Genomic DNA, 18,861 nt, shown 5'->3' on the forward strand with positions numbered 1-18,861 from the left:
GACTCGTAAGTTTTACTACTGGATGTGGGGGTGTTGACCTATTTTTATTGATTTTGAAAGGGGTTCTCTGTGCCTCCTGGATTTTGATGCCTGTTTCCTTCGTCACATTAGGGAAGTTCTCTGCTATTATTTGCTCCAATATACCTTCTGCCCCTCTCTCTCTTTCTTCTTCTTCTGGGATCCCAATTATTCTAATGTTTCATCTTATCGTATTGCTTATCTCTCGAATTCTGCCCTCGTGATCCTGTAGTTGTTTATCTCACTTTTTCTCAGCCTCTTTATTTTCCATCATTTGGTCTTCTATATCGCTTATTCTCTCTTCTGCCTCATTTATCCTAGCAGTTAGTGCCCCCATTTTTGATTGTACCTCATTAATAGCCTTTTTGATTTCGACTTGGTTAGATTTTAGTTCTTTCATTTCTCCAGAAAGGGTTTCTCTAATAACTTCCATGCTTTTTTCAAGCACAGCTAGTATCTTTAGAGTCATGATTCTGAACTCTAGGTCCGACATCGTACTAATGTCTGTACTGAGTAGGTCCGTGGCGGACGGTACTACCTCTTGTTCTTTTTGCTGAGGTGATTTTTTTTGTCTTGTCATTTTGTCCAGAGGAGAATAGATGAATGAGAGAACAAAATGCTAACAGGTTAACAACGTCCCCAGGAAATATACTGTATACAAATCAGAAAAGACCTGAAACCAGGGGACAAGAAAGGGAAAGAAAGAAAAAAGAAAGAGAGAAAAAAAAAGAAGAAGCTAAAAACAATTAGAGAACAATACAAAAAAAAACAGAATATGATCAAATATGATCAGCCTAGTGCATAGATCAGTGCCACACACTAGATTTTGGGTGTATTTTGGTCTGTTAGAAAAAAGTGCTCCTAAAATTTTAAAGGAAGAAAGACTTATATATGTACAAAATAAGGGTTGATACAATGAAGGGATAGAAGATGATTGTAAAGATGAAAATTATAAAAGATTTTATAAAAGGACTTGATAAGATAAGAAGTTGTTTGAAAAAAGAAGATTTAAAAAAAAAGAAGAAAAAAAAAGGGAGAGAATGTGATCAGGGAGGAGACTAGAACAAAGCCATACATAGTGATTTAGGGTATATTTTGATCTGTTGGAAGAAACTGTATCTTAAAATTTTAAAGAGAGAACAACTTATATATATATGCCAAAAATAAGGGTAACTACTATGAAGGGATAAAATATGACTCTAAAAATGAAAAATAAAAAATTTTTTTTATAAAAGGGATTGATAAGATGTTGGCTGAAAATGGGAAAAAGAGAAATTAAAAAAAAAACAGGTAAAAAAATTAACTTTGAAAAACTAATGAATCATTGTAAAAAAAGCCATGAATTCTATATGCAGTATTCCCCTAGCGCTGGAGTTCTCCCGTTCTCCTTGATCAGTAAACTTGGTCTTGGCTTGCTGGCTGTTCGTGCTGATCTTCTGGGGGAGGGGCCTGTTGCCGTGGTTCTCAAGTAAAGCTAGATCAATTGATTTTAAAGTAATAGAGTAGGGGAGAATCATTTTGGAATGGTACAGTAAGGTCCTCAAAAATCTCCTTCATAAAAGCAATGAGAACATTGGCAAAAAAATTGTCAAAATAAACTTTTTCAGGACTCTGGAAATCAAGAGAAGGTTTGCAAGCCTCTGAGGAATATCTCTTCAAGAAAAGAACTGAATATCAGTAAGAATAATACACTTTGCTGCATTTTAATTTGCCCTATTCCTAGAACCTTTACTCTAGCCTTGAAAATCAACAGCTCTGCAACTAAGTTAGCTGTTAAAATGAAAAGCCTAGCTTCTAATGGATGGTTTGGCAGAACAGGTTGGGAGTTCCCCAAAGCCCCATCCCCAGAGAACTGTAACTATTTGATGTGTCTGGCAGCTTCCTGACAAGCTCTATTCTCAGTATTTAACTTATTTGGCAAGACTGAGAGCTTGTTCTGTGTGGACAGCCTTATCAAACTGGAACATTTGTAAAAAACAATCACTAGCAATTGTTTATTTGATATCAGTTTGGGCTAATGAGAGGTTGAACAAATCTTAAAAGAAAAAATATGAATGAGATGTTCAAAGATGGGCCTTGAAAAACTCTGACACATTCCTGGAGATCTGGAAGGCCACACACATGTGCAACACTGTTTCCAGCCAAAAGACCCGAAAAGGCCATAATTTCTCATCTCATGTCTCATTAAGGAAACATCTATCCAATCAGATCTGACCATTAGGCTAACTTGAGTAGGGACTTCAACGGCTACACACAATAGAGAATAGAGATTTTAAAGTATTAGTCCAGGAAAATTACCGAAAAAAAAATGGCAGCAACAACAACAAACAGGAACAACAACAAACCCAGGGGAGAGATTTCCAGGATTAACACGTTATTATTATAAAATGTCTGTTTTTTAACAAAAAATTACGACACAAACAGGAAAGTTTGGTTCATACACAGGGAAAAAAAGGGGTCAATAGAAACTGTCCCCAAGGAAGCCTAGATATTTGACTTACTAGGCAGAGATTTTAAATCAGCTATTATAAATGTGTTCAAAGAACTAAAGGAAATCATGCCGAAAGAATCAAAGGGAATTATGAAAACAGTGTTTCACCAAAACAGAGTATCAATAAAGAGATAGAAATCACACAGAAAAACAAATTCTAGGGGTGCCTGTGTGGCTGAATCATTAAGCATCTGCCTTCAGCTCAGGTCATGATCCCCGGGTCCTGGGATCGAGCCCTGCATTGGGCTCCCTGCTCCACAGGAAGCCTGCTTCTCCCTCTCCCACTCCCCGCTTGTGTTCCCTGTTTTGTTGTGTCTCTCTCTGTCAAATTAATAAAATCTTAAAAAAAAACAAACAAACCGAATTCTAGAGTACAGTAACTGAAATGAAAAATTCACTAGAGAGGCTTGACAACAGATTTAAATTGGCAGAAGAAAGAATCAACAACATTGAAGGTATGTCAATTCAGATTATCCAGTTTGAGGAAAAGAAAGATGAGGAAGGAACATTAAAAAAGAAAAAAGAAAAAAAAGAACAGAGCCTCAGTGACATATGAAGCACCCCAAGAACACCAAGAATAATAGGAGTCCCAGAGGAGAGGAGAGAGAGAAACTGGCAAAAAGAATGTGAAGCAATAATGGTTGAAACTGCCTGAATTAAACACATTAACTGCACATCCAAAAGTTGAACAAACTCCAAATAGGATGAACTTGAAGAGATCTACACCAGGATACATCATAGTCAAACCTCCCCAAACACATCATAGTCACACTGCTGAAAGTCAAAAAATTTTAAATGCAGCAAGAGATAACCCATTATATACAAGGGACTCTAGATAAGATAACAGCTGATTGCTCATCAGAAACCAAGGAGGCCAGAAGGCAGTAGGATATATTCAAAATGTGAAAGAAAAACACTGTCAGCCAAGAAGTCTAAAATCCAGCAAAACATATCCTTCAGGAATGAAAGGGAAATTAACACACTGTGAAGTAAAAACTGAGAGAATTGGTTATTAACACACCTAGCAGGAAATACTAAAGGGAGTTGTTCTGGCTGAACTGAAAGTCCACTAGACAGTAACTCAAATCCACACAAACAAAAAGTACTAGTAAAGGTAACTATAAGTAAATAAACACAATGGCATAAATATATATTTCTTTGGTAGCTTTTTTTCCTATCTAATCTAAAACATGCATAAAACAATAATTAAAAAACCATGTTGTCAGGAACATAATACATGAAGATGTAATTTGTATGACAACAGAAGTGCAAAAGAGGGGGGTGTAAACTGATGTATACTGGAGTATAGTTTTTTTTATGCTATTGACATTAGGGTGGTATTGAACTGTTTCTAAGATAGAAACTAATTCTGAGAGAAACCACTAAGAAAATAACTTTAAAAAATAGAGTATAAGAGGGGCGCCTGGTTGGCTCAGTTGTTAAGCGTCTGTCTTCGGCTCAGGTCATGATCCCAGGGTTCTGGGATGGAGCTCTGCATCAGGCTCTCTGCTCAGCGGGAAGCCTGCTTCTCCCTCTCCCACTCCCCCTGCTTGTGCTCCCTCTTTCGCTGTCTCTTTCTGTCAAATAAATAAATAAAATCTTAAAAAAAAAAAGTATAAGACAGAAGGGAATTAAGATCGTATCCTAGAAAACATGTAACACAAAATAAAGCAGTAATGGTGGAACAGAGGAAAAAAAAAGACATAAGACACAGAGAAAAATAGCAGACAGAAATCCTCCCTTATCAATAATTATATTAAATGTAAATGGATTAAAACAGTGCTATCACAAGGCAGAAATTAGCAGAATGGATAGAACAATATGATTTAACTATATGCTGCCTACAAAAGACATGCTTTAAATTCAAAGACAACAAATAGGTTGAAAGTAAAAGCATGGAAAAGATATACCATTAAAATAGCAATGAAATGACAGCTAGAGTGGCCTTACTAATATTAGACAAAAATTGTTACTAGATACAAAAAGGACATTTTATAATGATAAAAGGGTCAACCCATCAAGAAAACATAAGAATTATAAATGCACCTAACAAGAGAGTTCCAAAATACATGAAGAATTGATGGGAGGAAGAAATAATTCAACAATAATGTTTGGATACTATTATAATTATTAATATACCAGTTTCATTAATGTATAGAACAATGAGGCAGAAGATTAACAAGGAAATAGATGACTTAATCTTATATACAACACTGCACTCACCTCCAGCAGAATGCATATTTTTATCAGGGGCACATCGAACATTCTGCAGGGGGAACCATATAGTAGACCATAAAACAAGCCTCAATAAACACAAGTTCACAAATGTGTGGAAGTTAAACAACAGACTACTAAATAACCAGTGGGTAATGTAACAGTAGGAAAAATTCCACATTATAAGTAACCTTTAAGTAATTGCCACTTGTTCAGTTTTGGTATAGTATCAATTATCTGAATATGAAATGAAACATTCCTGTTTTCTACTACACATCTGTGAGAGGTTAAATTTTTTTCATGAATTTCAACCAAAACAATAAAAAACTGAATGCAAAAAGAGACAGAAGAATCTTGTGTTCTATTATCCCAGATATTAGAGATTTGAAAAAAATGTAAAGCAATGCCACTCTTCACTAATTTTTTAATTTGGAAAATATATTTTCTCATAAAATATAGGTTATATTAACATATAAAGGGTTTATTTTCATTTTTAAATGAATTAAAAACTAACAATTATTTGTTTTAATTTCAAATAGAGTAATATTGATAATTAATTCAAAGAAAAACTCTTTGGGGTCCTCAGACCAAGAAGTTTGAGAACCACTGCCTTATACTATATAAGTAATGAGTAATTAAATCCTACTTTGCCTTCCTCAGTTGAAATGATATGACTGATAACCTCTGCCTATGTCTTTCTGGTGTCTTACTCCATGTCATAGTGTTACACATGTTTCAGAGTTTTTTTTTTCCCCCCAAAATAGTGCCATTTAGCATTTGTATGAATGTTCAGTACAAAATGTACTAAAAACGATCATGCTTACACTGACTGCCAAGACATCTGGAGTAACTTTTACCCTGTGTCTCTAATACAGTAGAGGTGCTAGGACTATTGCTATATCTTTTACATACTGGGTTATAATGCTGGTCCAAAGAAAATCTCAATTTGGGGAGTGCTTATTTGTATTATAATGGAATTTTCAATTTAAAAGGATTAAGAATTTCTGAAATAATGCCTCTAGTTCACAAAAGAATTTATGCACACATCTTAAATTCTTTTTTTTTTTTAAGATTTTTTATTTATTTATTTGACAGAGAGAGACACAGCAAGAGAGGGAACACAAGCAGGGGGAGTGGGAGAGGGAGAAGCAGGCTTCCCACTGAGCAGGGAGCCCGATGCAGGGCTCGAACCCAGGACCCTGGGATCATGACCTGAGCTGAAGGCAGATGCTTAATGACTGAGCCACCCAGGCGCCCCCACATCTTAAATTCTTTATGTGAAACCTGAAAAGTTAATCTGCCAGGAGTCCAAATTATGGGAATATTAATCAGCAATGATGATAACACAAATGTGAGTTTCATATTAATTTCTTTCTCACACTCCTATGGAAATAGATTTTTGTTGTGCTATGGACTGAATGTTTGTCTCCACCCAAAATTTCTGTGTTGAAGCCTCAATCCCTAATGTGATTATATTTGGAAGGTAATTAGGGTTAGACAGGTCATGAAGGTGGAACCCTTCAGACACCAAAGAGCTTGATCTTGCTCTGTCTCCATGTGCTTGAACCTAGGAAAAGCCATATAAGAACAAGCAAGAAGGTGACCCCTGGTAAGCCAAGAAGAGAGCCTTCATCAGAACCTGACCATATTGGTGAGCAAAATTATTTTGATTAAAGTCAGAAATATTTATCAAATTCTTTACTGTATTATAGGATTCTAAAGCTACATGAATAATTTATTTGCAAGAATGTATGTTTGAAATGAAATTCTACTTCTGAGTGTACACAATTACTGTGTAAGACAAAGCTGGCCTACAGTAAATCCCTTTTCTAAAAGTCCAGTGCTGTGATTCTCAAACTTTAGAAAGCATTGGAATCACCTGCAGTGACTGTTAAAATAGAGATTCACTGGCTGCACCCCAGATGTTCTTACTTCATATGTCTGGGTGAGGCCTGGGAATGTGCATTTCTTAAAATTCCCAGAGATGCTGATGCCAGGAGTTTGGGGACCCCTCATTAAGACCCCCTGATCTACTGGGACTACATTTTGTACACTTTATAAAAATTAGTAGCTTGTCAGAGTATTTAGTGTAACCTAAACCTTTGTCTAATGATTGGATTTGATTGAATACAAGAGAATAAAACCATTGATTCAGTTGGATGCAGAAAAAACAATGTTAGAAACACTCCTTTCAACTGCTTGTAGTGGTGCAAAAAATTTGTTTTGTTTTGTTTTGTTTTTCTTTTTAGTAGCAATGCACCTTTCTGGTTATTAACCAATACAAATTTTGCAAAGGAGTAAAATGAGGGTTCACAGACTTGAAAGGCAGTTGAAAATTCAAGTTGGGAATCATTAAGCTTTCTGAATTGTGTGATATAATCTGCAGTGTTTAGATTTACTTTAAATTATTTAGCTCTAAAAAGTATGATCTGAAAACATTTATTGCATAAGTGCTTTCACATGGCCTGTACTATTATGACATTAGCATACTCACTTTTCATCTGTAAGTATAAAATAAAATAAAATAGCATGACCTTTTCCTCTTAAGGGCAAACTTAAGGCTATCAGAGAGGTATATAAGTGAAGTGTAGGATCTGCTGGAATATGTGTGGAAGTAGAATACCCTTGACAAACAAAGAAGCAAGTGGAATACATCAGCAAATATGGATTATTTCAGCATTAAATAACCTTTATTAAATTTGCAAGCAAATTTTATTTTGCAAGTGATTTAAATTCAGAGAAAGAGAATAATCATGAAGAGGGGAGCACTTTTACCTTGAGCAATAAATACAGAGTATTTCAGATGAAAGAATCCTGTAGTTTATGCTGTATTACAAAAGACGTTTAAAATTATTTGGAGGGAACATCTCCAAAAAGGCAAATATTTGATTAAATGGATATTTAGGGTGCTAGCTTAGAAAGTTTAGGTGGTCAGAACACTTAGCAAATCAGAGAAAGATGGAAGTATCTTTTACTTTCTATTGTTGTTATTCTAGCCCAGGAGTCTGCAAACTTTTCAATTATGTTGAACATAATTTTTATGAAATTCTAATGTTTAGAATGTTTTCCATATACATGGGATAAGAAAAAGGTACTTACTATACATGGGAATACTTTTTTTTTTTTTAAGATTTTATTTATTTGACAGAAAGAGACACAGCCGAGAGAGGGAACACAAACAGGGGGAGTGGGTGAGGGAGAAGCAGGCTTCCCGCTGAGCAGGGAGCCCGATGCGGGGCTTGATCCCAGGACCCTGAGATCATGACCTGAGCTGAAGTCAGACACTTAATGACTGAGCCACCCAGGCGCCCTACATGGGAATACTTTTAATAATATATAAAAGCAATCTCTTTTAACTTCCTATATTAAATGAATAATTATGGAGTTCTTCACCATTTCATGAGAGTTTCTTCCTTCTACAGTGAGACATCTAAGTCCCTGAGTTGAACAGAAAAAGGCCTAGGTTTTTTGTGTTTTTTTCCCCATGGTTTTTAAGTGGTGGAAGCAGGCTGAGTTAGGGTCTAGGTAGTGATGCTTCTGTGGGTCTTTAGTTTAATTTGAATTTTCGAGATACACTTTTGAGGATGTAACCTGTGGTAAGTGGTACAATAATCTTAGTTGTCTAAGTGCAAGGAGTTCTTCCTCAATGAAATGAAATGCATACTAGATTTTTTATAAAATGAACTGTTTTCTCTTTCAATTTTTTCCCCCTACAGAATGCATACTGAGGTCAACATTCCCCACTACATATTCCCATGGAGACCTAATATCCAGGATTAGCAAGAATACAGTGTATTAAATGTCTTTTTTTCGAGTTGCCTACTTTCTTCAAAGACACTCCTGATTTGTTTTTGCTATGGACATTTGATTTCCTAAATAATCCAAATCCATTCTCCTCTCTCATGCTTTTACCCCATCTGCCTCTCTCCCATCCCCCATTTTTAACTACCTAAACTAGGTATGTTCTTCTAGTTATAAGGGCTCTGAACACTGGGTACTTTACTTTGAAGTGCTCATCATTCTTGTAATTCTTCATATGTCCTGGGACTGTGAATTCCATGAAGTTGGACACAATTTCTGATTTGTTCACTGCTACATGCCCATGTTTTATATAGCAGAACCTGGATCATGAAGGAGGGATGTGGTTTTATAATGCAGGTCACAAGAACTTACCTCTTAGTAGCCTCAGGGCCTACCTAGAGTTCATGTCAACAGCAGGCACTAAATAAATGACGGTTGATACCTTTGCACATACTATTTTCCTCTACCTGGACTGCCCTCCTTCTGCTTCTACCTACTTAAAATCCTAGTCCTTCAAGACTCAAGTCACGGTCACCATGGAAGATTCTACAGGTTGTCCATTTTACCACTCCAGGGGTTGCCACTGACATAAGACTGTGATGTGAATGATAGCCTCTGGAGTTGTGCAATATAAAGGCCCCTCCCAGCTCAAATGTTTCCTTCTACTAGCACACTTTGCTGGATATAGACTGTTATCTCCATGAGGGCAGTGATTTTTATCTCATCTAGCACCTAGAACATAGCAAAAAGTGAATAAATATTTATTGAATACATGAATGACCTCCTCAGTCATAAAGAATCATTTGTCCTCTATGTCTTACACCTGTCCTTCCTTCCAGTTTGGCAATTTTTTGTGTGCAATGATGTTTATAAGTGCCTCATGATTATGACCCAGTTCCCAGTGATTCTGAACCTTCTCCTTTTTTATACTGGAATGTGAGGGTTTTAGAGAGCCTGTAATTATAAGATTGAAGGCATTATGCCACATCCACACACAGGCAGATCAACTCTCCAAAGAAATTTCTGGAAATTGGGGTGCCTGGGTGGCTTAGTCAGTTAAGCTTCTGACTGTTGATTTTGGCTTAGGTCATGATCTCAGGGTTGTGAGATTGAGCCCTGCATCGGGCTCTGTGCTGGGTGTGGAGCTTGCTTAAGGTTCTCTCTCTCCCTTTCCTTCTGCCCCTCTTCCCACTTCCCCACTGAAAAAAAATCTGGAAATTGTGCACAACCATGTTTTAATGTGGCTTGGAAATTTCACCTCAGGGTGTGGTACGTGCAGTTTTGGTCACAAACCATGGTTTCTGAGTACTGTTTTGAAAGTGAAGGCTCTAGAAACTTGGATAGGAAGCATGAGTAAGCCCTAATGGAGGACAGTTACACTCAGAGGCTGCCAGCCCAGCCCCAAACATAAGGTACACCACGAGGCATTGATGGTTTCACTTGTTTCAAAGGGTGGTGTCCCATGTTATGAAAAGTTGGGGGAAGGGAGGGACTGTGTCATAAGCTTGGGTGACCAAACTTTATATTTTCAGCAGAGATATCTGAGATATGTGATTTTTTGTTCTGTTTATTTTGGGGTCTCAGTTCATACAGGAGAATTTATTCTCTTGCATTTACTTTTACATCAGTCTCAGTTTTCGTTTTTATTTTTAAGGCAGAAACATTTTTGTGGAAAACATTTCATAAATTGATTTAATAAATTTTGGTAGGAAAAAATTAAGACATTAGCTATTCCTATGGAATGCTGAGTCCTGTACCCCATCTAGTAAGTTCACTTTCTGTGTGAAAATCTTAGTACAAATCTCTCACATTGTCCTATCTTTCCTTTTAAATGTCATGTATGATATTTGTTTGAAAGAATTCAGAGAAGTTAAATTAAGAAATAATAGTGATCTTTCAATTTTTCCAATACTCCAAGTAATCAAGGACAATATTTGGGTCATTTCTCTTGTTCTAGAATGTGTCATATTGATGCAATGCAGTTTGGGTGTTGTATTATATAGATTCTTTTAAACTAACTGTCCTCTGTATGCCTGTTGACTTATATAAAATCAGGGTTGGAATACATCTTTTTTCTTCATAGATTATCTTTTTCAGTAGCCTAGACAAATCTTGGGGTTTTTATGTCAGTGTAAAGTACCTGATTATCTAAGGATTTGTTTCAAGGTTTTGGTTCCTACAATGGACACCAAGTATATTCTACATGGCTCTGGATGGCAAAACTGGAAGAACTTGTAAGACATATTATGTTAGATGAAAATCAATATTAGGCTTAATTATGCATTAAAACTTATGATTCTAAAATATTAGAAAAATAGCTGACTTACAGTATGGTCTTTATTTTTCTCAAAGGCAATTTTTTGTTTACCTTGTTTGTGTTTTTTATAAACACGGATATCTTCATTAGTGTTAATTGTATCGCCCAATTTAGTTCAATATTGAATTTTTTGTATTGTTCCTTACTTCTTCAAGACATTAAATTCCAGAAATTATTTTCTTAAATTTTGGTTATTTTCCTGTTAAAGCTGCAAGGTATTTTCCCTTTGTAAAGGACTATAAAAAGACATTAAATGCAGGAAATGTTTATGTCATATTTTTTTCTATCCTTGGTATAGGAAACATGATATTACCACTGTCAGGTGTAATAAGAAAAAGGCAAATACTTAGAATTAAAGGTAGAATGATATTTAAAAAAATATCAAATAAATCTGTTGTGGTCACTAAATATTTGTTGTAGCAAAGGCTGGTGTCTTTTAAGATAGGGAGGTAAAACAGTACCAATTCAGATAATTCGCTTAATCAAAATAAAGGCAAAAGAGAAACATACTTGGCTTATACTTTCTTAGACTATTCCTACACAGAACACATAAAAGCCTGAGAATATTTCTGATTGAAAAGATGAAAAAAATGTTAAAGACATCTTGTTCTGCTACATATGTTATCAATCTGTTTGTAGTAACAATTGGAACATCTGTGTCTCATAATGAGGTATCTCTGAGAACATAAATAAGGGATGTTTTCCCTTTATATCAGGCCTTTGCAGAATGCATTTCTCTTGTGAATAGCTTGTAATTTATTCTCCAACTGTTCAAACTTAACAATGAATATGTGATTGTGGTTAAGAGGTGGTATGGTAAATTTATCAATGAAGGCCCATTAAAAGAAGCAAACCAAATTTTAGGAAAAGCTCATTTATTCGTACACAAATATTTATTGTGCTACTATGTGTCAGGTCACTGTGTTAGGGAGTTAGGACAGAATAATAAACAAGACCCAGTCTCTCTTTTTCAAGAACTGAACACAGATAATTCACCAACTTACAGAATAGAAGTGGTAAGTAGTAGGACCACACTAAGAAACAACAGGTGTGTCCAATCCTGTGTCATTGGGGAGCCCAGGAATCAGAGGAAATACTGTCTGAAAGCTGACCCAAAGGTCACATGAAGGAATCTAGGAGAAGGTAGAGAAGAGGAAGATTCGGAGTAGAGAAACAACATGCAAGAGGCTGAAGATGAGACAGCATGGCAGAACACAGTAGTGCAGAGTTGGGAGTGGGTGTGAAGAGGAATGACAAGGGGTAAGGCTGGAGAGGTAAAGAAAATCTCTGTCTCAACAAATTAGGTATGGACCATTTCCCAAGGACAAAGAAAAGCTGCTAAAGGTTTGTATTTCAGAAAGACCACTGTGGTGCCTTTTTGAAGGATGGCTCAGATAACTCCAACTGTCAGGCAAGAAAGGATGGTGGCCTGGACTAAAGGTGGTGGGATAGACAGAAGGGAGAGTTAAGGGTTGAGAACAATAATCTAGTAGATCTGGGGGGTAAGGGAAAGGAAAAAGTAACCAAGATAGGGAACATGGGAAGTGGACTGAGTTTTTGTAAGTGTGTAAGACACTCAGACATACTCAGGAGAGATGGCTGGGATTAATCAGTATCCAAATGGCAACCCCCCCCCCTCAAAAACAAAACAAAAAACACCAAGCAGGGAAGAGGTTGAGAAAACTTAAAGAATATAATGTAGAGTGAGAAGAGAACTTAGAGGGCACTTGGGTGGCTCAGTAAGTTAAGCATCTGCCTTTGGCTCAGGTCATGATCCCAGGGTCCTGGGATCGAGCCCTGTGTTGGGCTCCTTGCTTAGTGGGGCGCCTGCTTCTCCCTCCTCCCTCTGACTGATGCTCCCCCTGCTTGTGCTCTCTCTGTGTCAAATATATAAATAAAATCTTTAAAATAAATAAATAAAGAAAGAAGATAACTTAGAATGAAAGCCTGAGAAGAACCAATATTTAAAAGGTGGGCAGAGGAAACATCCATAAAGGAACTGGGAGAATGGCCAGAGAGGAGGGAGGCGAGCTAGGAGAGGTGAAAGTAAAGGAAGCCAAGGAAAGGGGAGGGTCAGGAGAATCAAATGTAGGTCAAATGCAAGATTACAACAGTGGGCTAAGGATATGGAAATAAGTAATTAGAGAGATTCAATGGTGGACAACTTAAGTTTGGCTGGGAAGAGAAAACAGATTAGGTAGTAGCTGGAGAGGATGTGGGGTTTTAGAAGGTATGCATAGATGCTTTTATGGATAAAAGATTTGGGCACTCCTTAAATGCTGAAGGGAAAGCAACAACAGAGAGGCAGAGGTTGAATACACAGGCCAGGGTGAATAAACAATGGAATGAGGTCCCTGAGAAGGATGTGGGACCCACAGCATAAATGGTACATTGATTAGTAAAAATAAATAGCAAAAGGGATGGGTGTGTGGATAAAGGGATTACATTTAGTGCTATAGAAGACAACTGACATTGTTAAGTACAAGGCCCTGTGCTAATGTTCTAGGACATACTGGCAGGCAAAATAGATCCTTCCTCTGCCCTCATGGAGCACTTAAAAGGAATATGCATAGATTCTTGTTGTATATAGAGGACTAAAGGACTATTTCCAAACCCTTTGTTCAATGGAAGAGTATTCATATGCCTGCTTATAGACTCATAACCTATAAAGTGGGAAAAGTCACCACCAGGTTTGGGTAAAAGAATTAGCAGGTGACAGAGAAAGAAGCTACAAAATCTCCACTAACATAGAATATGTTATACTGAAGATACAAGATTAAAAAAATTATTTTGGTATTTAAAGAGAAAAATCAGGAAATAGGAGTATAAATATTCTTTTGATTCACAGATGTTTATGTCAGCTTTCACTAAAAATATTGATATCTTTCATCTCCATATTTCATAAACTTATGATACTTACGTGATAAGAAAAAGTCAAAAAGTCAAGTAGACCACTAGTCTTGAAGGCAAACAGAACACCAGCATTTCTCAAATATTTGGGGCTTACTATCCTTACTAAAACAGGGATGTTATAGAGTCAGAGAAATAACCATTTACCATTGACAAATAATAGCAGACACACTTTTTGAGTACTTATTGTGTATTAGGTCTCTATTATGATTTACCTACATTAATTCTCCTAATAAAAACCTTAGGAGGGAGTGTGGCAAGCAGAATAATGGTCCCCTCAAGATGTTTACATCCTAATTCCCAGAACCTGCTAATAACCTTATATTGCAAAAGGGAATCTGCAGATGTGATTAAGGACTTTTTTTCTCCTCTTAAGAACGTGGAACCCTTCACGAATTTGCATGTCACCCTTGCGCAGGAGCCATGCTAATCTTCTCTGTATCTTTCCAACTTTAGTATATATGCTGCTGAGGCTAGCACACATGATCAAGGATCCTGAGATGGAGAGATTATCTTTGATTATTCAGGTGGGCCCAACGTAATCATTTAGGGTCCTTAAAAGTGAATGAGGAAGGCAGGATGGATTAGAGTCAGTGATCTGAAGATACTACATGGCTGGATTTGGAGATGGATAGAAGGGCCATGAGCCAAGGAATGTAGGTGGCCTTGAGAAGTGAAAGGCAAGGGAATGGATTCTCCTTAAAGCCTCCAAAGGGAGTCCTGTTCAGTGAAGCGTATTTGGGCATGTGACCTCTAGAACTGTAAAAGAATATTTTGTGTTGTGTTTTAAGCCACTAAGTTTATGATAATTTGTTACAGCAGCAATAGGAAGCTAAAATAAACAGGTGTAATTAGTTCCCCCATTATATAGATGTGGAGAATGAGGCTTAACAAGAGTTAAGTAACTTTACCAAAGTTACTTAAGATAGTTGAAGAGATTCTGATTTTATATTCTTATTTTCCCTTTGAAGTAGGAAGCAAGGTCAATTACTGAGAACTGGAAGTTGGGGATGGATGTAAGAGGAGACTGGAAAGGATACAAAATAGTTCTTATGAAAAATGGGAGTTTCTGGTCTAATATGTAAAGTCCTTATCTTAGAGATACGCATGGCAGAATTTACAGAATACAGGATATGATGGATTTGCCTTAAAATCACCTAAGGGGGGCTGTGAATGGAATTCGTAGGTAAGTATGTATGATGATAGTGTTGAAACTGGGTGGTAGTATGGGCACAAGGAATTTTATTAATCTCTACTTTTATAGATGTTTAAAATTAAAAAAAAAAGTAAAAAAAAGTCAAGGTAAAGAGCAATAAATGACACAAAGGAATATATAGTGATAAAAGCCATGAAGTAACATGGACAATAACAACTTTTAAAATTAAGCAACAGAGAACCTATCAGTGGTGACTGAGAAAAAGTGAGATAGGGAATGAGGGTCATGTAATGAGAAAGAGGGATAAGGGGCACAAAAATTTTCGTTATGATATATATTTCATTATATTGGTATTTTTTATATATCCATTTAAATATATGTAGTGTATATATATGTACAATATATACATAACGTCAAACTGAATATATTCATTATGTACAGTTTATTGCATGTCAATTATACGGCAATAAAGCTATAAGAAATAAAAATAAAGCAATACTGGGGGCGCCTGGGTGGCTCAGTCGTTAAGTGTCTGCCTTCAGCTCGGGTCATGATCCTAGGGTCTTGGGATTGAGCCCTGCATTAGGCTCCCTGCTTGGCAGGGAGCCTGCTTCTCCCTCTTTCTCTGCCTGCCACTCCCCCTCGTGCTCTCTCTCTCTGTCAGATAAATAAATAAAATCTTAAAAAAAAAATAAAGCAATACTGGTAAAAATGCAAGGAGAGTTTCTGGTCTGACATGTAAAGAGCTTGAAGTCGTGACTCCTGTCCTCACAAAAGCAACAAAAAAAGCTGAAGAAAGTAAAAAGCAACTCTCCTTAGATTCAGAGAACTGAGGTCACAGGGCAAACTGCTACCCTGAAAATGGGAGAGAGGGGTGGATACAGAGAATCAATCATGGCTTACTGGGAGCGGAGGCCTAGAAGCAGGAGACTGAAACTGGAGCCAGTATGGTAGGGCACTTAAACTGTAATTGAGAAATTGCTGGAAGCTCAATATGAACTAGTTTGAGAATTCAAAACTCTGGGGGAGGGAGGGAAGCAGTCTTAGAGGAGGCCCACATAAAAGTTTTACCTCCAGAATCCCACCAGATTCTTGGGGGAACACTGTAAAACAAAACAACTCTCATGCTTCTAGCATACGAAGGGGAAGTAAGCATTCTGAAATACGCCCAGATCCCTTTATTCTTAACACCTTTGCTCTCAGGGGAAAACTATTACCAAAACTTTACCAAAGCTTAAGTGACTTGGGTTCTACCAAAACCTTTCCAACCTGAGGGGAAAGGAAATGCCTAACTTTAGCCCCCTCTCACCTTCCTGTCCTGTCTTAGGGGGAGGGGAAGCTAAGAAGCACTTGAGAACGTCACATCCCAGGGACACAGGCTCACTAAAAGTCCAAGACCTAATCACAGGACTATAGGATGCATTTTCTACCCCTGTTCCTTATCACCACATCAATGGGCTCCTGTCTAATAATGGGATTACAGCTAAAAGCATTGCAAGCCTCAGACCTTGTTTAAGTATAAGTCTGTAGGGAAACACAAAGACAACAGGGGAGACAAAAAGACAATTTAGAAAAATGTTGCCCCTGAGAGCACAGCTACCACAAACGGAAAATACAGCTGTTAGAGTTACCCTCGCCAGGTAGACATAAAACCTCACAATAAAGGCCCGTCTGCATCAGTTCTGGCTTTCAACAGATTTCAAGGCATGCTAAAAGGCAGAAAACAAAGTTTGAATAGAGAAAGCAAGCATTGGTACGGGACTCAGTTATGGCAGGAATGTTGGAATTATCAGACCAGAAATTTAAAATAACTATGATTAATATGTTAAGAGCTCTCCTGGAAAAAGTAGACAACATGCAAAAATAGATTAATATAAGCATAGAGATGGAAACTCTTAAGAATCAAATAGAAATGACACAAATAAAATACTATAATAGGAATGAGGAATGCCCAGACACAGATGAACAAAGAATCAGTGAGCTTGAAGATCAACAGAAACTTCCAAAACTGAAACACACAGAGAAAAACTAATGAAAACAAGAAAAATACCTAAAAATCTATACCTATGCATATCATATTCAATCAGCAGAAAACCAAAGACAAAGAGAAAATCCTGAAAGTAATCAGAGAAAAAGAATGGGAGAAAAGAGGACTAGGAATCTATATAAGACTGATACAATTAAGAATGCTTATTTCAGGGGCGCCTGGGTGGCTCAGTCGTTAAGCATCTACCTTGGGCTTAGGTCATGGTCCTGGGGTCGTGGGATAGAGCCCCACATCTGACTCCCTGTTTGGCAGGAAGCCTGCTTCTCCCTCTCCCACTCCCCCTGCTTGTGTTCCCTCTCTTGCTATGTCTCTGTCAAATAAATAAATAAACATCTTAAAGAAAAAAAACACCCCACACCTCAGTATTTATATTTAAAAAAAAAAAAAAGAATGCTTATTTCAGGTTGAAGACCATGAACCAGTTGTGGTACCGATATGTGAAGCTGTTTATTTTTTTTCCTTCAGAAATGCCCAGGAGCCTAGATCTAGTACTGAGCAAGGTAGATAGCTGGACTAACCCAGGGCTATAATTCTGCTAGGCAGGCACAGTGGAAGGAGAGTGCTTTATAGGAGTTAAAAGCAATGGCAGGAGTGAGGCTCTATATGGCAGCTAAAGGAGGAAGGTAAAGGCAAGAGGTCAAGAGACTAATTGTCTTAAAGATGAACAGGTGTAGTACGGGAGAGGGCTGGGAAAATAGGTTGTCAGAGTACGGCCTAAGATTTTCAAAATGGAGATGAAGGAATTTGGGTGGGATTGGTTTCTGGCTTGAATAATTCTTTCCTCTCTCCCTGTATCAGATAGGTTGCCTGTATCAGGTGGGAGCACACCGGCAGCAGAAGAGCTATTCAACTCATAAATCAACTCAAGTGGTAAAGAATATCATGTTAGATGCATTTACCCTCTTAGTCTCACACAGGGTCATACCTAAAATAATACTTTCTGCCATGATCAAGTGGATCTAATGTCACAGCAATATGAAGAAGGCCCACTTTCTCATAAAATAATAATAATTTTAAAAGTGGGCACACATTTGATATATGGAAAACTGGGGAAGTATAGTGGGTATTTGTTTCTTTTAGGTTGTCATAAAACTGTGATCTATGATATCAGTGGGGAAGGAAAATGATCTATGCGAAGGCAGTTCAACAGGATCTGAACTTCAAAGAAAGTAATAAACGGACGAATGGGAGGCAGATGTGTCACCTGCCAAAAAGCCCAAAGGCGCTGGACTGTTAGTGTAATCATTGTAAGAACAGCTCTGCATGCTGAATTTTACTTACATGGCTTTCTAAATGATTCTGTTCTCCCTACAATTAAAATTCCTTTTATTTTAAGATAAAGAGAATAGAAGCATTATTGATCTTAGAAGTATAACCTGCCTTATAATGCAGCCTTTCCTATCACCTTTTCTGCCAGAACTTGTGGATAAAATGAGTAGGTTCCATTTCAATGTTTTAAAGTTCTTTGTTTGATCATGTAATGAATATGGTCAATGAGAGAAAGGAAGAGAAACAAAAGGTCTGAACATTTCACAGACTGGGTAGACAATACCTGAATAACCAAATTAATTTTAGCCTCTGATTAATTACATCTACACTTTAAAAAATTTTGAAAAACAGACTTTATTTTTTAGAGCAGTTTTAGACTCACAGCAAAATTAAGGGGCAAGTACAGAGATTTCCCCTATATCTTGTGCATTCCCCTCCCCATAGTCTCCCCCACTATATATCTATGTTTTTATATTGATATGAAAGCGGATGGATTTGACCAGGCACTTACATACATTCATAATGGATATGGTGATGCATTGTCTAGATTTTCTCTTCAGGACTGAGGCACTTACTTCCTGAGCTGCTCCAAGTGTTGGCTGATGAGAATTCACAGCTGGGTTCCTACCTGGAAACTG

At 37.2% G+C, this 18,861-nt stretch overlaps 1 protein-coding gene and 1 non-coding gene across 3 annotated transcripts in view; both read right to left on the bottom strand.

Moving 5' to 3' along the window:
* ITFG1 (integrin alpha FG-GAP repeat containing 1) overlaps positions 1-18,861 on the bottom strand; it is a 326,458-nt gene that overhangs the window by 61,809 nt on the left and 245,788 nt on the right. The gene's annotated exons all lie outside the window — the stretch shown is intronic.
* LOC114199375 (U6 spliceosomal RNA) lies at positions 14,125-14,231 on the bottom strand. Its single transcript, XR_003607280.1, has one exon. It is a non-coding gene; the product is annotated as a U6 spliceosomal RNA (small nuclear RNA).

Source organism: Eumetopias jubatus, unplaced genomic scaffold, assembly GCF_037043125.1.
Source record: "Eumetopias jubatus isolate StellerSeaLion01/CBP00866 unplaced genomic scaffold, mEumJub1_p1.0 scaffold_10, whole genome shotgun sequence".
NCBI lineage: Eukaryota > Metazoa > Chordata > Mammalia > Carnivora > Otariidae > Eumetopias > Eumetopias jubatus.